The sequence below is a fragment of the Schistocerca piceifrons genome, chromosome 5 (assembly GCF_021461385.2).
Source record: "Schistocerca piceifrons isolate TAMUIC-IGC-003096 chromosome 5, iqSchPice1.1, whole genome shotgun sequence".
NCBI classification, from domain to species: domain Eukaryota; kingdom Metazoa; phylum Arthropoda; class Insecta; order Orthoptera; family Acrididae; genus Schistocerca; species Schistocerca piceifrons.
This window is the reverse complement of record NC_060142.1, coordinates 305697495-305710063: the sequence shown is the minus strand read 5'-3', so window position 1 is coordinate 305710063 and position 12569 is coordinate 305697495. Positions and strand designations below refer to the sequence as shown.

The following is a 12569-nucleotide window of genomic DNA, read 5'->3' as shown; positions in this document are numbered from 1 at the left end:
TTCAGGCTTTACTGCTCACCACAGATACTGCAGTGGCCAGTGGCCTTTGTGTAACAAGCGAGAGCAGTGGAATTTCTGTAGATTTGTCACTGCTAACAGAAAAGCAAAACTGAATGAAATAACCACAGAAATCAATATGAGATATATAAAAAAACATATCCAGTAGGACAGCAGTGTGGCAAAATTTGGTATTAATGGGGTATGGTAGCAGACAACCAATGCAGTTGACTTTGCCAATAGCATGACACCACTTGCAGCACTTCTCCTGGACTCATGAGCATAGCAGTTGGACTGTAGTTGACTGGAAAACCATGGCCTGGTCAGATGAGCCCCAATTTCAGTTGGTGATAGCTTCTGGTAGGCTTTGAGTGTGGCACAGACCTCGCAAAGCCATGGAACCAAGTTGTCAACAAGGACTGTGCAAGCTGGTGGGTGTGTTTATATGAAATGGACTGGTTCCTGTGGCCCAACTGAACTTATCATTGAGTGGAACTGATTATGTTCAGCTACTTGGAGACCATTTGCAGCCATTCATAGACTTCATTTTCCCAAAAACTGATTGAATTGTTATGGATGGCAGTGTGCCATGTCTCGAGGCCGCAGTTGTTCATGATTGGGTTAAAGAACATTCTGGACATTTCAAGTGAATGATTTGGCCATGCAGATCATCTGATATGAAACACATTGAACATACCATGTGAGACATAATTGAGAGGCCAGTTAGTGCTCAAAATCCTGCACTGGCAACTCTTTCACAATTGTGGACATCTGTAGAGGCAGCATGGCTCAATATTCTTTCAGGAGACTTCCAGTAACTTGTTGAGTCCATGCCATGTTGAGATGCTGCACTAAGCCAGGCAAAAGGAGGCATGATATGATATTTTAAGAGGTATACTGTAACTTTTGTCACCTCAGTGTGTATATCTTAAGTGGCAGTGCTGTACCTTTCCCAAGGTACTGTACTGTCTTACCATCCACTACCTGTTCAGTCCCTGAGAGCTACACACATGTTTACATACTGCGGATCTCAGATAACTTTGCGGTGTTGGTGTCCTAAGATACACTGCCATATTTCTGCCCTGTTTGACCAATAGCTCTTGAAAGTTCAGGTTGTCTTCCTGGAATGTTTGCTTTTATATTTCTGTCTACACTTCAATATAAGCATTAACGTTCTCTTTGTTATTCTTGTCTACACCACAGATAAACCACATTTCAGTTTTCTAAGATAATAAAATAAAACTTCATTATAACTACACAAAATAAGAAATCTTATAAATGGTAAGGTTGACAATAGTGTCAGTTTTTCTGCATTGATAATTGTCTTCTAAATAATTTCAATATATCAGTCCAGTACCACATTCTCCAACAGACACAGTGCAAAGCTCTATTCATCCTTAAACATTTGTAGTTAGAAGATCTTCAGAATGTGAAATAGATGGTGAAACCCTTGGGAAAGAATTGTGATTTAGCAATTCATTTTTATTTGGAAAAATAAAATTTCATTCATTTATACCTGCACCTTATCATTTGGCTTCCATGCAGAAGTATCGTGAAGATAATAGTTATCTTTGATGATAACTGAAATACAAGACCTGCTGCCATTTATGGTAAATGAAACCAACTGGCTTTATTGATACACCAAGACAAATGTTTTAACCAGTGAATACTCAGTAGTCAAAGCAGAAAGGTATTATAGTTGAAAAACTATATTTCTTCTTGGGAATTTTCCTTCTCATACATGAGCATACATTCACCCAGAAGAGTATTTTTCAACACTTTAATTTTCTGTGAAATTATGCTCTGATATTTTGTGTTATTGTTGAGTACACTTCAGATCAGTAACAATTCTACAAGTACCAGAGAAAGTTCATTCATAATTAGGTACAATGTTGGCAAACTTCATTAGGTGTTCTAAACTGAATTTTATTCACAATGACAGATTTTTATTGATGAATGTCCATTGTAGTTAAAAGAACATTACTTTTTAAACAATTTATACCATCTAAATGCAGTAGATTTTTATGTCAAAACATGATATTCAAATTCAGTAATGTTTTTCTTGCTTTATGCTCATGAAACCACTTCATGAGTAGCAGTCCAGTTTATTTCAACTAATATACACTAATGCTCATAAATTAAGGATAATTGCAGAATGTGGCGCCACACAATGTGGCACTACACAAAACTGGCGCTACTAGCATAGGCACATACGGAACACCCACGACTTGGATCTGTAAGTCCACAGTATTGGTAATAAGTTGAGAAAACCATCCCATAACACATATGCTACAAAATGCCACTGTTTCCTGCACATGTACCCTGACATTAATATGGGATATGATCACCATGCACATGTACACAGGCCGCACAATGGGTTGGCATACCCTGGATCAGGTGGTCGAGCAGCTGCTGGGGTATAGCCTCCCATTCTTGCACCAGAGCCTGTCGGAGCTCCTGAAGTGTTGTAGGGGTTTGGAGACGTGCAGCGATATGTCAACCAAGAGCATCCCAGATGTGCTTGTTGGGGCCTAGGTCTGGAGAACAGACAGGCCACTCCATTCGCCTGATATCTTCTGTTTCAAGGTACTCCTCAACGTTGGCAGCTCAGTGGGGCTGTGCATTGTCATCCATCAGGAGGAAGGTGGGACCCACTACAGCCATGAAAAGGTGGACATACTGGTGCAAAAAGACGTCCTAATACACCTGACCTGTTACAGTTCCTCTGTCAAAGACATGATCGGGTGTACGTGCACTAATCATAATCCCACCCCACACCATCAAACCATGACCTTCATGCAGATCCCTTTCAAGGACATTAAGGGGTTGGTATCAGGTTCCTGCTTCACGCCAGGTGAAAACCTGGCAAGAATCACTGTTCAGACTATACCTGGACTCATCTGTGAATCTAACCTGGGACCACTGTTCCAATGACCACGTACTGTGTTCTTGACACCAGGCTTTATGATCTCGCCTGTGACCATGAGTCAGTGGAATGCACCTTGCAGGTTTCCGGGTGAATAAACCATGTCTGTTCAGTCATCTATAGACTGTGTGTTTGGAGACCACTCTCACAGTGGCTGCAGTAAGGTCCCGAGCAAGGCTACCTGCGTTACTCCGTGGCCGCCTGTGGGCACTGATGGTGAGATATCGGTCTTCTCTTCGTGTTGTACACTGTGGATGTCCTGTACTGTAGTGCCTGGACATGTTTCCTGTCTGCTGTAATCGTTGCCATAATCTTGAGATTACACTTTGTGGCACACGGAGGGTCCAAGCTACAACCTGCTGTGTTTGACTTGCCTCCAGTCGCCCTAGTATTCTACCCCTCATAATGTCATCAATATGTGTTCTTTGAGCCATTTTCAACACACAGTCACCATTAGCACATCTGAAAATGTCTGCACACTTACTCGCTGCACCGTACTCTGACATGTACCAACACACCTCTGCGTATGTGGACTGCTGCCAGCACCACCGTGCGACGACTGCAAATCAAATGCACTGCATGGTCATACCCTGAGGTGATTTAAACCCGCAAACCACCCACCAGAGAAGTGTTTCACCATGTGTTAGCATTATCCTTAATTTATGAGCATGAGTATACTTCTTGACAATCAAGCTGTGTTATAAAAGAGAGGCATAATCTATATTGTCCATCTGCAGTTTCATACATGTGCATGAGATGGAAAAGTTTGACAGGGAGATCTTTTGGCCTCTCAAACTCAACAATGAATTCAGTGGGAGCAGTTGACAGGTCTGTGAAATATTACACAAAGCCAATTTTTAACATTCTGAACTTGTACGTTTTAATTGCCCAAACTCTCCACAGGCTTGTAAGAGATCAAATTAGCAGGATTTACTCTACCTCTGGTAGAGAAAATTTAGGAACTCATGCAAAAGGGTTGAGAATAGGTGACAGAAGAAAGTACTTTGATGACAACAATCCTTTACCATTTACTGATATGCATTTTCCAATAGTTATTGTAAAGAAACATTTCAAGAAAAGTGTACTATTGCACAGGTCTGCTGTCCACTTGAAAAAATGGCGGCAAGTGTACACGTAACTTTAAACCGCTCTGCAGTTTTTGAGGACTTAATTTCAATCAAGTGTATTGTTTGTGACGAAACAGTGCTAAATGGAATTAGAATATGCGTGTTTAAACATAAATGGTGCCATTCACACTGCTATGCTCAAGATGATTTACAAATACAGTGTAAATGTGACATAGAGTGTAACGGCCGCGAGATCGCGAGTGAAAAGTGCTACGCGGGAATAGAAGACAGCGTGCAAGACGAACTTCAAAAAGAACTTGACATTATAAAAAAATATATAAAAACAATGGAAAATTTAGTACTAACCATACGGGAACTGTCTGAATCGTCAAGGCAACAAGATCTCATTAATGCTAGCCATAAAATTCGTAGGTCTGCACAACCAAATGTACAAAGTGTAAACAGTACGACTGTAACTAGAAATATGAACGAACTGATCACTCAAAAAGACACAAGTGAATTAAACGCAAGAAAAGAAAGTGTTAATAGTGCATCTAGGGATAAAAATATGAACAAACTATCCACACAAAAATATACAAGTGGATTAAACGGAGAAAAACACAAGGTAAATATTCATAAAGAAAAAAAAGTAAACAACCACGTTATGCATAAGCAAGGATACAAGCAACAGACATATATTTTTGCAGATAGTCATGGGAGAGGAGTTACGGAAATTATGAGAAGAAATCATCCAGACCTTAATGTAACAGGCATCATCAAACCAGGCGCGCCATTACGCGAAATTCTGAAAAACAGTGACAACATATTAACGACGGTTAACAGCTGCATCATAATAGGAGGCGCAAATGATGTTTGCTGTAATGAAACTTGGCGTGCAACGAGAATCCTAAAGGAAACAATCAAAAGGATGCCTCGAGTGCATTTCTACATTGTTAACATCCCCAGGAGACACGATCTGATGGAAAACTCGTGCGTAAACATCGAGATTGTTACAGCAAACAGGCTATTTGAGAAAACATGTCGAGGTTTCCAGAATACGACCTTCGTAGAGATAAACAGTGTTCACAGAGAGCACTTCACAAGACATGGTCTCTACATGAACGTAAAAGGGAAAAAGATTATCAGTGCTGAAATACTTAAATTTATTAATGAATCATCTGTAATGGAAGTGTCTCCAATCCCAATTCCGCCAAAGCAAGAGTTGTCTGTAACAGTGGAACCATCATTATCTGCAGTAGAGCTACAACAAACACCAGTAGCAACAGCAAAGGCTCAGATATTCTCAGCAGCAGTGTCAGATAAACCAATAGCAGCAGAATCACCACAATCATCAGCAGAGCTGTCGTCATCAGCAACAGCATCCAGAACAGCAGACCCCATAATACTACCTCAAGGCAATGAAAATGCATGTGAGGAAAATATACAAAGGTCATTAGCCGCAGCAGCTAACAAAGAAGGGCAGTCACCAAGTCGGGGAGCACAGGAGCCACCAGCAACAGCAACCACACAGAAGAGGTACCTGAGGCCTGGAAGATCAACAGCAGAAGCAGCTTCCAATCAAGACAGATGCCTGAGGACTAGGAGACCTGCTACACTAAGTGAGGATTTTTTATGGTATCGAGTAAGCAGAAAGAGAACATGGAAAAAGATGTAAGTAAAACTGTCCAGCTTAAATACCAGTGTGACAATAGTGAGAGGAATATAAACACCAGACAAAGATACAATCCAGGTTTAATGACACAAACTGAAAAAAATCACTGCATAGTACCAGAAGCAAAGGGAGCAAGTGAAGTGCTTAGTATATTACAGGAAGGGGAACTATTACATTTAAAGCCAACTGTTAGTGAACCAACTCAGTGCATTTTAAAGGAAGATAATCAGAGTGACCAGTTAAAAATACCACTAAGGCTCATGCACCTAAACATACAGTACCTTAGAAATAAGCTTAATATATTACAGGTTTTTGTAAATGAACAGTCACCTCATATAGTGGTGCTAACTGAGCATGGATTAAAATCTGATGAAATTATTTACTGTAAACTAGAGGGCTACTCCTTAGCAAATAGTTATTGTAGACAGCAACATAAGGGTGGTGGTGTGGCAGTTTACATTAGTGAGAATCTTGAGTACAAGAAATTAAACTATCTAGAACAGTATGCCCTCTCTCTCACTCTCTCTCTCTCTCTCTCTCTCTCTCTCTCTCTCTCTCTGTGTGTGTGTGTGTGTGTGTGTGTGTGTGTGTGTGTGCGCGTGTGTGTGTGTGTGTGTGTGTGTGTGTGTGTGGTTTTTTTTCTGCTCCTTTCGAAATTTTGACTTGTCCTATTTTCATTGTACTGTTTAAGTATATAATGAATCAAATGGACCAATGAATGAATGAATGAATGATGATTTCATCATGATCTCACCTATCACAGTTTCGAAAAATAATATGTGATCTGATAAATAAACTGCTCACTCCAAGCACCTTTCACAATAAAATGTGTTCGAGATAACAAACAAACTCAATGTTTTCTTCTCATAATTAAATCCTTACCAGTGCCTTCATTCTAATATTTATATTCAAATACTGGTGGCAGATCTTGAAAATGAGTGTAACAAGCCAATAAGTCTGACTTCCTGTCTTTATAGTAACAAGTATAGCACAAAAGTCCACCAAATAGATCGAAAATCAACGTTTATTCAATGTCCATAAAATAAGACAGCACAAAAACTTAAAACACCCCAACTGTCGTTAAATGTAAAAAGATTTTTCCTCAGAAACAACCAAAAAAAATAAACCTCCTCAAAATGCAAGATAATTTATTTACTATACAAGTGTAAATGTAAATATGTTTTTCAGTCATGGCAGTGTAAAATACCATTAGTGTAACCATATTTCAAATATTCTCAGTTTAAAACAACTGTACACAAAGTTCATTCCAACAATGTAAGAAAAATTCTTAGCTCTTAGACAAATAATACACAAAGAATGCATTAATTCTGCCATGAAAATACACTTGAAAACGCTAAAAATGTGCACATAGCACCTACTAAGGAAAGACAGCAAGATAGCAGAAGATAACTTGAACAATTTACAAATTAATCAAAGAATGAATGTGGCACAGAAGTCTGACATTTTGGAAAAATACACCACAATAGCTGGGGCTCTGTGTTCACCAGTCACATAGTATACAAATGAGTGTACAGTGCCTTCAATGCTTTGAAGCTAAGGTGTACAAAATTATTACTTTTTTTTAAACATCCACATCTACTTCTGACATAAATATGTTTGAGTGCACGTGTTTTGATTTGCCATTACACAAACACATAGAACATTTTTTAAAAAATGGTGTAGAATATGCATTTTACTTTAAATATTTCTCATTATCACTGCCCACTACATAGCTACTACTCAGTTTTGCACTTAACAAACACATAACATTTTCAAATTCCCAAGGTAACATTATTAGCTTTGTCATTCTTTTAATCAAATAAACGTTTTCATGATAGCTTGTGTTTCAAATAACATTTCAGTCTATAGTCTTAATTATGTTTAAAAGACCTGCAGTATCTTTGTTCAAAAAACAGTTGACATTCATGTTTGCTAATAATTCACATTTACTCAGGTATTTTCTTTTTGCTTTTCTTTTGTGATATTTTACCTACTTTTCATTCATATTACCTCTGCTTTTCTGGACATTTGCGTAAAATACGGGTACAACATCAGTAAAATCTCTAATTCATTTTCTGACATATTTAACAGTTTGCTGATAAAGATCTACAACTGTCAACCCTTCTACATTGAAAATTACATTTTTGTTTTTCATTTTCAACAATACAAATTTTTCAATGTCATTTATCTATTAATTCTGCTTTACAATACTATTCTCAACAAAACTACTCTGTTCTCCCAATTGTTGTGCTCTGACTCTACTGCAAGATCTTCTTTAGTTCTGTGAGCTGGTTGCTAAAGTTTGACACCTCATTCCTCAAATTTTTTACTTCATTATTTGTAATATCAAGTTTATCCCCACTCTTCAACTGTCCTTAACTGTTAGTTAGATCTCTTTTTGTTTTCTCTACACTGTTATGTAGTTTGCTTGGTACTGCCCCTATTTTACCACTGAAGTCTTAACTGAAATCAATTTTAATTGTTTTAAATTGTTACTAAGTTCATCAGATTCTTATCAAAAACCTTGCGAGTTCTTCAAAGAATTTCTTGTAATAATGGGATAAAAATTGATTAGCTTCTTCAATTTGACTTCCTGTACTGAATGGTTTTGCCTAACACAGCAATAATAAAAATGATGCATGTGTTTCTGTTTCTGCTACTCCACATAGAAATAGCAATTATTATAGTGTTAATATTTTTTGTTGTTGTCCTTGATGTTGATGATCCATGTGATTTACTCTAGTCATTTACTTTGTTTTACTTTGTCCATATGTGTAGTCATATTCTCTGCTGGTAATGCAGGTACTGATAGCCTGATCATTCAATACAATTTTGTTTTTGTTCTGATTCTCAAAACATATGTTCATCCTTTTGACATAGCATACCAGCTTCACTCCATTGTATTGTAAGATTTTGATACTTCTGTAAATAGTCTTCAATAATCAATTTTTGTATCTGATTTTTGTCTAAAGGGTGATGTAGATTTTCTGTAAATAAACACCCTTTCCTTTTACAAGATACCTGGTATCCACATATAGCATTATCAAGACAGTTTTTTTATACTGGTTGACACATTGGAATTAGTCTTTCACCTACACTGAAGAGTCAAAGGAACTGGTACACCTGCCTAATCTCAAGTAGGTCCCCCACGAGCACGCAGAAGTGCCGCAACACAAGATGGCATGGACTCGACTAATGTCTGAAGTAGTGCTAGAGGGAACTGACACCATGAATCCTGCAGGGCTGTCCATAAATCTGTAAGAGTATGAGGGGGAGGAGATCTCTTCTGGACAGCACATTGCAAGGCATCCCAGATACATTCAATAATGTTCATGTCTGAGGAGTTTGGTGGCCAGTGGAAGTGTTTAAACTCAGAAAAGTGTTCCTGGAGCCACTATGTAGCAATTATGGATGTGTGGGGTATCGCATTGTCCTGCTGGAATTGCCGAACTCTGCTGGAATGCACAGTGGGTATGAATGGATGCAGGTGATCAGACAGGATGCTTACATACATGTCACCTGTCAGAGTCATATCTAGAAATATCAGGGGCCCATATCACTCCAACTGCACACACCCCACATCATTACAGAACCTTCACCACCTTGAACAGTCCCCTGCCGACATGCAGAGTCCATTGATTCATGAGTTTGTCTCCTTTCCAGTCATCAACAGTCCCAGGTCGGTGTTGACAGTCCCAGGCAAAACATAAAGCTTCGTGCTGTGCAGTCATCAAGGGTACATGAGTGGGCCTTCACCTCCAAAAGCCTATATTGATGATGTTTCATTGAATTGTTTGCATGCTAACACTTGTTGATACCCCAACACTGAAATCTGCAACAATTTGCAGAATGGTTGCTCTGCTGTCATGTTGAACAATTCTCTTCAGTCATCATAGGTCCCATTCGTGCAGGATTTTTCTCTGGCTGCAGCGATGTTGGAGATTTGATGTTTTACCAGTTTCCTGGTGAAATGGTCATACAGAAAAATCCCTTCATCACTACCTTGGAGACGCTGTGTCCCATCGCTTGTGCACCAATTATAACACCACATTCAAACTCACTTAAATCCTATAACCTGCCATTGTAGTAGCAGTAATCAATTTAACAACTGTGCCAGACACTTGTTGTCTTACATAGGCATTGCCGACTGCAGTGTCATATTCTGCCTGTTTACATATCTCTGTATTTGAATGTGTATGCCTATACCAGTTTCTTTGGCACTTCAGTGTATTTATTTCTACAAATACATACACAAATTTCTCATCCTGGACTGACACAATACTGTCTCAAAACTATCTGCAATACTTACTCAGGACTAACACAACACTGACTGCTCTCTCATAGCTACTGCCACTGGTGCTTATATAATATCCAACAATTACCAAAGCTTTCTATGTATTATTTGAACTGTATGTAATTAAACTTACAGATGAAATTCCTCATGAACCATGGACCATGCCGTTGGTGGGGAGGCTTGCGTGCCTCAGCGATACAGATAGCCGTACCGTAGGTCCAACCACAATGGAGGGGTATCTGTTGAGAGGCCAGACAAACGTGTGGTTCCTGAAGAGGGGCAGCAACCTTTTCAGTAGTTGCAGGAGCAACAGTCTGGATGATTGACTGATCTGGCCTTGTAACACTAACCAAAACGGCCTTGCTGTGCTGGTACTGTGAACGGCTGAAAGCAAGGGGAAACTACGGTCGTAATTTTTCCCGAGGGCATGCAGCTTTACTGTATGGTTAAATGATGATGGCGTCCTCTTGGGTAAAACATTCTGGAGGTAAAATAGTCCCCCATTTGAATCTCCGGGCGGGGACTACTCAAGAGGATGTCGTTATCAGGAGAAAGAAAACTGGCATTCTACGGATCGGAGCGTGGAATGTCAGATCCCTTAATCGGGCAGGTAGGTTAGAAAATTTAAAAAGGGAAATGGATAGGTTAAAGTTAGATATAGTGGGAATCAGTGTAGTTTGGTGGCAGGAGGAACAAGACTTCTGGACAGGTGACTACAGGGTTATAAACACAAAATCAAATAGTGGTAATGCAGGAGTAGGTTTAATAATGAATAGGAAAATAGGAATGCGGGTAAGGTACTACAGACAGCATAGTGAACGCATTATTGTGGCCAAGATAGATATGAAGCCCAAGCCTACCACAGTAGTACAAGTTTATATGCCTACTAGCTCAGCAGATGATGAAGAAATTGGAGAAATGTATGATGAAATAAAATAAATTATTTAGATAGTGAAGGGAGACGAAAATTTAATAGTCATGGGTGACTGGAATTCATCAGTAGGAAAAGGGAGAGAAGGAAACGTAGTAGGTGAATATGGATTGGGGGTAAGAAACGAAAGAGGAAGCCGCCTGGTAGAATTTTGCACAGAGCACAACCTAATCATAGCTAACACTTGGTTCAAGAATCATAAAAGAAGATTGTACACATGGAAGAAGCCTGGAGAAACTGACAGGTTTCAGATAGATTATATAATGGTAAGACAGAGATTTAGGAACCAGGTTTTAAACTGTAAGACATTTCCAGGGGCAGATGTGGACTCTGACCACAATCTATTGGTTATGAACTGTAGATCAAAACTGATGAAAATGCAAAAAGGTGGGAATTTAAGGAGATGGGACCTGGATAAACTGACTAAACCAGAGGTTGTACAGAGTTTCAGGGAGAGCATAAGGGAACAATTGACAGGAATGGGGGAAAGCAATACAGTTGAAGAAGTGGTGAAGGCAGCAGAGGATCAAGTAGGTAAAAAGATGAGGACTGGTAGAAATCCTTGGGTAACAGAAAAAATATTGAATTTAATTGATGAAAGGAGAAAATATAAAAATGCAGTAAATGAAGCAGGCAAAAAGGAATACAAATGTCTCAAAAATGAGATCGACAGGAAGGGCAAAATGGCTAAGCAGGGATGGCTAGAGGACAAATGTAAGAATGTAGAGGCTTATCTCACTAGGGGTAAGATAGATACTACCTACAGGAAAATTAAAGAGACCTTTGGAGAAAAGAGAACCACTTGTATGAATATCAAGAGCTCAGATGGAAACCCAGTTCTAAGCAAAGAAGGGGAAGCAGAAAGGTGCGAAGGAGTATATAAAGGGTCTATTCAAGGGCGATGTACTTGAGGACAATATTATGCAAATGGAAGAGGATGTAGATGAAGATGAAATGGGAGATATGATACTGCGTGAAGAGTTTGACAGAGCACTGAAAGACCTGAGTCGAACCAAAGCTCCAGGAGTAGACAACATTCCATTAGAACTACTGACAGCCTTGGGAGAGCCAGTCCTAACAAAACTCTACCATCTGGTGAGCAAGATGTATGAGACAGGCGAAAGACCCTCAGACTTCAAGAAGAATATAATAATTCCAATCCCAAAGAAAGCAGGTGTTGACAGATGTGAAAATTACCGAACTATCAGTTTAATAAGTCACGGCTGCAAAATACTAATGCGAATTCTTTACAGATGAATGGAAAAACTAGTAGAAGCCGACCTCGGGGAAGTTCAGTTTGGATTCTGTAGAAATCTCGTAACACGTGAGGCAATACTTACCCTACGACTTATCTTAGATGCTAGATTGAGGAAAGGGAAACCTACATTCCTAGCATTTGTAGACTTAGAAAAAGCTTTTGACAGTGTTGACTGGAATACTCTCTTGCAAATTCTGAAGGTGGCAGGGGTAAAATACAGGGAGCGAAAAGCTATTTACAATTTGTACAGAAACCAGATGGCAGTTATAAGAGTCGAAGGACATGAAAGGGAAGCAGTGGTTGGGAAGGGAGTGAGACAGGGTTGTAGCCTTTCCCCGATGTTATTCAATCTCTATATTGAGCAAGCAGTGAAGGAAACAAAAGAAAAATTTGGAGTAGGTATAAATCCATGGAGAAGAAATAA

At 39.2% G+C, this 12569-nt stretch overlaps 1 protein-coding gene across 1 annotated transcript in view; it reads left to right on the top strand.

The window, feature by feature from the left end:
* Positions 1 to 12569, top strand: part of LOC124798525 (lysosomal acid glucosylceramidase-like) — a 248710-nt gene that overhangs the window by 101213 nt on the left and 134928 nt on the right. The gene's annotated exons all lie outside the window — the stretch shown is intronic.